Raw genomic sequence first — 10,022 nt, forward strand, 5'->3', positions numbered from 1 at the left:
AGCCGCGTTTCCACTGTCGGGCCAGGGCCGGGCCGTGCTAGTGCGTGCCAGGGCCAGTCGCGTTTCCACTGTCACTTCCGGGGCTTGATCGGGGCTTACTCGGGGCCAACGGCCAGGATTTCTGGCCCGTCGAATACCTTAGGCCAAAGCGGGCCAGCTCGGGCTAGAGGAGTGGTTACCAACAGAGGAGCTGTTTACCATTGGGAGACGGCAGCGCCGGATGATTCTGTCAGCATTTAAGACTTAAAAATAAAATAATTTAAATCGCGTTCATGTTTGAATGCCTTCTGTTTGTGATGCAAAAGACTATGCGCGCTAGCCGTTACCATAGTAAACATAGTAAACGCTTGAAGATACGCATAGTAAAAAAAACAACAACATAGCGAACGCTTGAAGAAATCAGACCAATCTTAAAGGCTATCACAGTCATGTTTTTATTTTATCTGTCAGTAGCCTACGTCTCGTCTCTTTAAACCGGACTATCAAAAAATAAAGTAACTTTTTTTTTCGGGAGCTTCCTCTGTTTCTCTGACTGAAAATATCTGTATGGGAGTCGAGAGAGTGCTAAAGCTCCTCAGGTCGTATGGCATATATTTGTAGAAATTATATATTTTTTCTAAATGTTATGTAAATATGTCCTGTAACTAAGTTACCAGATAAAGAAACAGACGCGACTGAAAAAGTAAGTCCTGTCCTCTTTCTTTTGTGAAATAGCCTAGACCTAACGGTAATTTATTTCTGAGTGACTAATGTGCAATTTTTACATAAATTAATTCATTATGATCAATGTATCACTTTTTATTGTAAACCTGTGGTAAAACATCGATGCTTGGGTTTTAAATATTCAAGTAGCTGCTAAACAAACAAACAAACAAAAAGCTAGCAAACGGCCGCTTTTATCGTGTTTGTTTTCAACGCTGTTTCCAGTGATTTCTGATTAGTTTTCTGATAAAACTTCCATTTGTTGGTGAAATGATGGTTTAGTGTGACGTTGTCCCAGAGAGGCGTGTTACGGGCGTGTTTTAGTGAAGCGCTGTGGAGCTTCTGGCCCGACAGTTGAAACGCATGCCCGGTGCTATTGGCCCGAGGCTATTAGCCCGGCACGGCCCGTTTAAAGCCCTGGCCCGAGAGTGGAAACGCGGCTAATGTTGGGCAAGCAATCTCATTGGCTGCAGGATCAGCAGAGGCCAATAAGCTTGAGCCATATGGTAATGCTGTGATGCCTTGCAGATTGCATGCAAAGGTCCAGACTGTGCCCTCTAGAGATTCATGACTGAAGTAGATATTACTGTATAAACACAGCTTTTTTTTCCTCTAAACTGAACAGTTTACACTGAAATTGCAACACAGGAGCTGCATCTGAAGCAGTGAACACTACAAACTTGACTTTGTTTTTCAGTAGCGCAACAGTACCTCTACTGCTTTAAAAATATTACAGATTTTCCAGTAACAGGATACTTTTGGCAAGATTCATTATTAATGTTAATTTATATTCAAATATTAATATTTAACTTAAATGTATTGTTTTTGTTCATTAGTATTGTTATTATTTATTATTATTATTCGTTTTTGTCAATTGATTTGTTCAGATAATTCAAATAAATGTCAAAAATAGACTTACGGATTCATTGCATGTCCCGGCAAAAAAAATCAGTTTAGAGTCCTGTCTTTTTTTTTTTTTTTAAATAGTTTTATGTGTTTTATTTAGTGTTAAAAAAGTTGAATGTTGTCATAAATAAGATTCTCATTGTTTTCGAGGAGTATTCATATTAAATACTACTTGGATCAGCATTGTTGTTAACTAAAACTATAAAAAATCCTGCTTTTTTTGGTAACTGAAATAAAGCTGAATAAATATTAAATGAAAAATGTTAAACTAAAAAAAAAAAAAAAACATAAATGTTGCCATGGGAACTAACTGAAATAAATAAGTTTATTATGAAGTACTAAAACTAAACTGAAAACTGAATATATAAAATAAAAGCATATAATATAATAGTATATAAATAATACTAAAATAACACTTTTTTAATTACTAAAGGGTATCTAAAAAGATATTGCTCCCTTAAAGGTATAGCGGAGGATCTTTCCGAATTTTAGATAAGACCCGCCCTCTCCACTTTTTGAAAAGTTTGATTGATTCACCAGAATGATTGACAATTAGGAGGACCAATAGTATAGGTGATCCACCCGGAAGTAAAAAATCCTCCGCTATACCTTTAATTAGATTCAATGGGTTTAGTTGATTTTGTCAGTGGCCTTCAGTAGCTAACTACTTAAAAAGTGCACTTTAACTACATTAGATTATGAATTGCTTGAAATCTACCATGTTTCACGGGACTTTTTTAATGTAGTGAAACAGCAGAAACGTATAAGCGGTCGATTCTGCTGCACTGTTTATACCCCTGGCATATATACAGTGGCTTTACATACAAATGAACTGGACTTTTTTTTATCACTTTCTCATCTTTTCTGTGACTTTTAACTCCATTTCCAAGCCGAGGCATTTGTCACAGGCCACAGCAATCCGAGCGTTGTCTCCCCAGAGGCTCAATGTGTCCTTAACTCATTGGCTCATTAGGTAAAACCCCAGCCCTCTGGCTCAGAGAAACATGACATGAGACAATCTCACACTCCACCGTCATCTTTTCAAGCCCTCCTGTAATTAAATCTGTTCATGCTAATCACAGCTGACCGTCACCATGACAACACACAAGGGGCTAATTATGGTCAACATGAGTTTAACTGCAGGGTGCACTTGCAAAGTTTTGGATTCAGGCTGTAAGTACCGACATAAATTGCATTACAGCTGTGGTCTCAGGACATGGGAGGGCAGCGGTGGCTGATTTTACTCACTCAATGTCTATGAAACCATGCATTAAAACTCAGATCAATGGTCTCGGCTTTTGTTATGCAGCTAAAACAGCCAAACAGTGGGTGGAAGGGGCAGTTTCGTTCAATTATTTCGCTGGGTGACAGAAGTGCAGGTGGTAATTTGAAGCGCTCATTCCCAGGTGCAGCATACAATCAGATGTAGAGATATGTCACTCATTTCTATATGGAAAGTGCAGTGACTGGTGCAGCTCTCCACGCCTACTTCAGAGAACATGACCTTCAACGAGAAGAACTGCATTATAAGGTCCTGGTTATTTCATTTTTCTTACTTACTTTATTCATTATCACACAGATCAACGTTTGCATAGGTTTTTCTAAAATAGTTTTACTTGGAAAGTTTGGGAGGATTCTGTAAATGTATTCAAAGTTGTTTAACTGCTTTCATATTTCCTCTAGCTTCTCCATCTTTAATTTCAGCAATACACTCTCAGAAAAAAAGGTACGAAAGCTGTCACTGGGACTGTACCTTTTCAAAATGTACACTATTGTACACTAATTTGTCCCTTTTAGGTACTAATATGTACCATTAAGGTACCCATATGCACCCTTTAGGTACAAAAATGTACCTTTTAAAAAGGTACAGCCCCAGTGACAGCTTTCGTACCTTTTTTTCTGAGAGTGTAGGATTGAGCAAAATTGAGAATTTGAGGAAGCAGCTCCCATTCATTCATGTTGAAATTTCCAATTCCACAGGACATTGAATTAGAACTTGAATTGGAATGATAGGAAGCAGAATTAAAAGAAATTCCACACAACAGATTTGTCAGAATTTAGTCCAAAGTAAAAGTATAAAACATATAATTAAATCATTACTTTTGATTAATCACACCAAATTATTTATGTAGATTCTTTTTTAAATAGACATCAAAACACTTTATTTTTGATGTTATCTAGAACAATACCATTTGATCTAAATAATATATCTCTATAAATAAATGAATATGTATTAATAAAAATAATAATTATCATTTATTACCCTTTATCTGCAATACATTTGTTAACTTTGAACTAACAATGAAAAATACTTTTAAAGCATTTATTAATATGGTGTTAATCTCAGCATTTACAACTAAAATAAAAATATGTAATGGTTCTGAGCAAACATAAACTAACAATAAGCAGTTTTAATTTAATGAGTAATATTAATAAAGATGAATAAATACTGTAACAAATGCATTGCTCATTGTTAGTTACTGCATTATCTAATATGAGTATAATAAAAATAAACAATTAAACTAATTGTGAGTAAAAAGAATCAGTCGTCTCATCTGAATAATTCTCATCTCCCAACACTGAGAATGGAGTGATCTGTATTACTATTGGACAATACGTTAAGAAGACGAGAATAAGCTATAAGATGGGGTTTCAGATGAGTCAGAGAACTGCTGCTAAGTAAATAGTTTGTGAAGGAACAAAAGGAATGAGGAAACAGACAGCAGGTTCATTCAGGGATTGCAAAGATCAATCAAAGACAACAGAGGCCCGAAGATTTGAACATGGCTGATTTCCCTCCAAAAAATGAAATCTTTGTCTAGCTGTGAGACTATGAATACAAATAGAGGCACAGTGCATTTCATTGGTCTCTGAGACATTTCAAGTTCTTCACAGAAAATGAAATCTATTCCAATGGCATAATAATATTCTACTGAAGTTGGAATGCAAAATATCCAAGTATTCAAGGCTGATGTGGACCAAATATAATAGTTTAAAAAATAAACCATAGCCTACTTAATATATTTAAAACTTCATTTATTTAATACTTATGGTGCTATTCTGCTGGAGGACATGTGAAAAACAGTGATGTACAAGTGGGACACACGTTATGATACATGGTGCTTAATATTTATGCACAGGGACGTGACTCGCATATATATTTCAAGAGGAGCATTCAGGCCTGTCTCTGTTTATCTCTCTCTCTTTCCCTGCATTTTGCTGCACTTGTCATTTTACGTGGAGAAAGAGAAATGTGAAAGTTAATCCACACTAGGTGCTGTCATTAATATGTTGGCAAGAGTTCAATTTACAATTCTAATGTGTTGATTTGCACAAAGTCCTGCTCTGCAGAGATATTATAGCCGCAGAAGTCACTGGAAACCAGAAGCAATGTATAGAATGGGTAAGTTGGCACTTCTTTGATCAGCACAACAAAGGAAATAGCGCATTCTGCTCAGTCATGAGGATGATACGGGCTGTTTATAGCGAGGCAGTAAACACGAGACTAACTTAATCTCATGACATCCCTCTCTGACTTTCCCAGCTGCAGACATTTAAATTTTTTATGTTTATAAGCCACTTATTGTGTTTCTACGTTGACTTCTGTCCAGAAAGCCAGTCATGCTCTATTTACTGAGCAGTATGAACAGCGGTAGCTCTGTGATCCTCTGCTCTACCTCAGGGCCACATGCTGCCCTCACAGAGCTTCTGTTCACCAGCCGCCTGCCTGGAATGTGATAGTAGCCTAGGCTGCTTTCTCAGAGGACTTGAGCCCCGCAACATCTGTAACAGCTTCAGCACTGGAGAACTCAGGTGTCAGAACATTTAAAACAACTTCTCTGGGGTGCATAAGGAAAAATAGCACAGATGAAACCTGCAGCAAAAAATTCCTGTCCAAAATGAAAGCACAGAAATTCGTTTCCAGGTCTCCGTCTTGGCTCCTATGTTGCTCCATAATTATGCAAATTAGCCCCTCCTCCACTCACACAAGCTCAGAGATCCACTCAGTTAACTTTGCTGTAAATGGAAATACTGGTTTAATTCAGCCATATATGTTTGAACTAAACTGATTCAGAGGAAGTGGAAGAGTGAATTATACAGGCTCGTCTATGGCTCAACAAAGTCAATGTATCAGAATGATGTAGTTAAAGTGTAAATTGCAGGTTAACCACCACGACCAATTAATGTCTAAATTAAAGTGCTCAATATGTATATATTTAAAAACTTCTGTCTTAAAATGTGTTAAAATAACATTTATTGGGGTTTCTTCAAAGGTAGCATGTTTTTACAGTAACTGGGTGATGACATCATAAGAGGGAGTCGCACTAGCAACCATACTCTGCTAGATTCCTACTGTTTGTGGCTTGACTATGGAGAACGACTGGGAGACTGATAACATTAGGGAACAAGCCAAAGTCTTTTCAAAATCTTGCCGTCATGTAGAATAGCAAGGAGGGACAACGACTGAAGACATTATTTACTTACATGGTGTCAGTAGTCCTAATCAGAGCTGTAGAGATGCACACACTGCACAGGCACAATGGCGCTTTGCCGGCATCTGCTGACAGAACTCGATATTGTCAGTGCTAAAACGCAACTCCGCAACGACACGGAGCTGTCGCGAGATACACGCCTTTAACTGGATTAAGCCGAGAAAAGCCGTTTTGGACGGACCGAGCTCAAGGCGGATGAGCGCAGCCCGCGGGAGGGCAAGTGTGTTCCTGCGGCTGGGTCCAGTTAGCGAAAGATGAACAAAAACCACCGAGTGCCGAGCAACCGAACTCTGAACGCCGTAGAGGTGAATTTTTATGTATTCGGTAACTTGGAGTCCCTCTTATGACGTCACACCCAGCCTAGTGGAAGGCAGGCGGAGTGCTTAAAACCACTGTAAAAAGTACCAACTTTTCATATTATATTCAGCATTTTGGTATAAAAAACATACAAAACAATGGTGGGCGGTTCTTATCTTTATGTTTAATAAGCACATTGCATTATCTTCGTAAAAAATGCAACCTGCAATTTACAATTTAATGATATGCTAAAGCCCGACCACACGTTGATGTGATTGGTTAGAAGGTAGTCTGTCTTTGGTTCACTGCAGTTTTAAAGAGTAAATATTCAGCAATGGTGTTGACTTATGATTTTGCACATGGTTTGTCTAAGCATTTTAAAAACACAACATAGACATATAAACATTTACATTTATTCATTTAGCTGACGCTTTTATCCAAAGCGACTTACAATTGCTATACATGTCAGAGGTCGCACGCCTCTGGAGCAACTAGGGGTTAAGTGTCTTGCTCAGGGACACATTGGTGTCTCACAGTGGATTCGAACCCGGGTCTCTCACACCAAAGGCTTGTGTCTTATCCACTGCGCCATCACCACCCCAACATTAAAAAAACAACATTAAAAAACATGATTTTTCACCATAGGTAAATTATTGTATTTACATTTATTCATATACAAATATATTAATATGATTTGATCTATTCATACACCAGCAAACACTGCATCACTATAATGAAAAAGAAACAAACACCAACCTCTCATTGCTGGGATACACAGCCCTCACTGCCAGTCTTTATCATCTTTCCTATACCATCAGCTCTAAAAGCCCACTCTGTAATAAAACCAAGTAATACAATGTCAATGACACCATAGAGAAATTAGCCTATATCTAGTTGATACAACAGAGCATAAAATAGACAGGCATGATGGGACCACAGTCCACATCTATGATTAGAAAGTCCCACTGGGATCTATTTCTCGGTCTTGAATTGTGCTTATGAAGGCGGCATGCGGTTACTGCACACGCAAGATACGCGCGGCTGAACGAAGATGAAGGACATAAGGACATTCGCCGTCATGGATTATTGCTACTCTACAGGGGATGATGCCCTACATGTGACCTTAGAACAATGGAGGAATAAAAAAGACAACAATGGTTTAATGCAAACATTAGCTATATGCTGAAACGCTCTACATCACAGTGCTGTTATAACAGAAATGCAGCCACAAAACGCCCTGTTGAAGAAAAGCATGTCATATCAAACATGTCAAAAGCATGTCCCAAAAGCATGACATGTACAAGTGTTTAATCTACACTGTAAAAACTAAAGGAGCCTCAAATATCCTGTCGGATACTCAAGGAACTTAAAAATGTAATTTAAGTGCCTCAAAGCTCTTTCTCCTATAGTAGGGTTACTGGAGGAGCATTGACAATATTTGAGGTTCTTGCTGGAACTTATGGGATCCTTTAAGCACTTTGTATTTAGTTCAGAGGTTCTGGAGTCACCTTTTCATTACTATGAGACCTTGAAGTGCTTTGGGGGAAAATAGAGGAACTTGAATGTGATAAAAGGGTTATTGGAAGATCTTTTAACATTTAAGTGGTTCCTGGAGGATCTCTTATGTTAAAGCCAGCATCTGGAGGAACCCAATGGTTCAGTAAGGCCAGAATGATATTATTATTATCCTATTATTACTTAAGTTTGATTCAGTATACATACCCAGATGAAAAATACGTAGGCTACTATTAAAAATGTACTTGAGTGTGTTTTTAGTAGGCCTTCAATACAAATATAACCTACTTTAATGCATATTAATACATTTAACAGTACGTCTTTTTCACCTGGGTAGCTTACATTTATGTAGTATAGGCCTATTTTATTGATTAATTTAAACCTTAAACAACAACACTAAATAATAATAATATTAATAATAAAAAATCATTAATTATTATTGAATAAATAATAGTAAAAAATAATATTTTTTACATCTTCATAAATTATTATTTGAAGAAGAAGAACCAGGAGGATAAAGGTTTTATTCTGTCCCGAAACTGCTGCTATTCCTCTGCTGTCGTCGCTTCACTGATGCTCGCGCTGCTCGCGCGCAACAAAGCTCAGCTGATTGACGTCATCGAGTTTGAAAGTAACGGCTCCATACTCCTCCTCATCAAAGCCTGCCGCATCTTCCGCCGTTTGTTCTGCTCTCCGTTACAAGGTTTGTAAACTCGCCAAAGAAATATAAATACTCACTATATTCAAACACACATATATATATAAACTAAATTTATTATGCATTACTACGTTTTTACAGTGTTTACCACTCGTTTATTGTACAGTATCTGGTAGGAAGGTTTTAGCCGCGATGCTAACTACGTTGATCTAATGAACAAATGGAAATTATTGACTTATTGTCTTAGATTGATTTAAAGTTAGTCATTCAATTCAACATATTCTGTAAACTGTGTCTTCAAATTGCTGATATACAGCCTAACTAATTTAGCTGATTCCTGCTGTCGTCATTGGCGTTTGTTATGAATAACAAAAGCAGGTTAATATTTGGTCTGTTTTTGTTTAGCCTAACTTTACTTACTACAGTTGCCCTCATTCTCTCAAATACCATTTTAAAGCCATTTACTGGTCAATAAATATTATGTTGTGAATAATCAGCTTTGTTATTTTGTTTCCCCAGAACAACCAGTACAAAGTTTCAGTGGCAACATTGAATTACAGTAAGTACCTGCACCACATGCAAGTACATTATTACTATGAACTCTGTGTGCAATTGTATTGTTTGACTGTGTACTTGTTTTTAAATCAGTTATTCTCTGAAAATCTTCTTCCCTCATGCTCTCAAATCTCATTCATGTTACATTCATGTAATATCTTTGGAGCCAATAATGCTATGCATTTTTTATAGGCTATACCTTAATCATATGCATTTGAATATAAGACATTTGAACCCTGAATTATAACTTCAAGTTTGATCTTTTTCGACAAAAAAGGAAAAAGCTATTAAATGGCTTCATAAGACTTACAACACAAACCATAACACATGAGTTGTGAATTCATTGATTATTTTTAGGATCTTTTCTGGGACATTTTTGGACCTTAACCATTTTTACATAAATTGTTGCATTGAATTGAACTAGACAAGTGTACATAAGAATGGTTTCATGAATGATTTACACATTTGTTTTCTGCTTGTGTTTCATGCAGTGAAATTGAATGGTGACGGGGTTTGCATTATACCTGAGATCTGCTTTTGGGTTCCACAGACAGAAAGTCAAACAGGTTTGGAACGCTGAGGAAATTATTTAAATTTCACAACTATCACTTTAACCTAACAGTAAATGTTGTACTTTGCAGGGATCTCGGTAAACTGAAATACAAGTTTGAAGTTTGAACAAGAATAAAAATCCTCCTGTAGACCTGAAAATCATTGAAGTGCCTGGACCATCCACCAGAAAAGAGGAAAAACAAACAGAAAATGAAGCTGATGCACCTTTTCACTTTTCTAACTCGTTAAGCACCTCACATGTCCCTTGTGAAGATTTTATAATTGATTGCATTTTAGGTTGCAGTGAGTAAAGGTGCGTCACATTTGTGAATTTCATGAAATTA

Source organism: Scardinius erythrophthalmus (genome assembly GCF_964197995.2).
Source record: "Scardinius erythrophthalmus genome assembly, chromosome: 17".
Classification (NCBI taxonomy): Eukaryota; Metazoa; Chordata; class Actinopteri; order Cypriniformes; family Leuciscidae; genus Scardinius; species Scardinius erythrophthalmus.